The sequence below is a fragment of the Octopus bimaculoides genome, chromosome 18, assembly GCF_001194135.2.
Source record: "Octopus bimaculoides isolate UCB-OBI-ISO-001 chromosome 18, ASM119413v2, whole genome shotgun sequence".
NCBI classification, from domain to species: domain Eukaryota; kingdom Metazoa; phylum Mollusca; class Cephalopoda; order Octopoda; family Octopodidae; genus Octopus; species Octopus bimaculoides.
This window is the reverse complement of record NC_068998.1, coordinates 6,374,862-6,375,799: the sequence shown is the minus strand read 5'-3', so window position 1 is coordinate 6,375,799 and position 938 is coordinate 6,374,862.

Below are 938 nucleotides of genomic sequence, written 5' to 3'. Positions count from 1 at the left end.
TATATATATGCATATATGCATATATACATACATATATGTACCTCTATGTAAATCCCAAAATTAAGGAATGGAGTAGATAAAATCCGGGTTGCAGATGTTCCATAGCGAGCGGAACCTCGGAAGTAATAGTTATCCAAGCAGGTATATACCGCGGGCTATTCTGATTATATGCAGTTTACATTGCCTTTCGGAGATCGTTTGAAACTCACTTACTTCCTACACCTTGATCCTTGGATCTTAACATTATATACCTAAGTGTGTGTGTGTGTCTGTGTCTGTGTGTGTTTCTGTGTGTCTATGAGTTGGTGTATGTGTGTCTATGCATTTGTTTGTGTGTGTGTGTGTGTGTCTGTGCGTCTGTGTGCGTATCTGTGTGTGTGTCCAAACCAAATTTAATGACCGTATAATTTTGCTACAAGTTACATTCTACACGTTCCTGTAAGAACACGTATCACATTCTGTCTTCTCCTCCTCTCTGCTCTTCGCCAGCACAAAAAAAAAAACTTTCCTATGGGGACTTTATTAAATGCAATCTTTCAAGTTGATAAAATGTTTGAGGTGTTGTAAGCTATGTTGACATTGTAAAGTAAACATATTCTTTTGAATTTTTTCAACACAGATTACGATCGATTGAAATTCTGTGGGGTATATGATCGCTGGACATGGTGTCGATTTGTTGTATAGGTTTGTGTGTACATATACATATATACGTACATACATATATACATAGTACATATATATACAAACAGGGACACACACACAAACATACACACTCACGCGCGCACACATACACCCACCCACACACACACATATATGTTTATATGTGCTCATGTGTGTACGCGTATGTCTATAACCCTCTCTCTCTGTATATATATATATATATATATATATAGAGAGAGAGAGAGAGAGAGAGAGAGAGAGAGAGAGAGAGAGAGAGA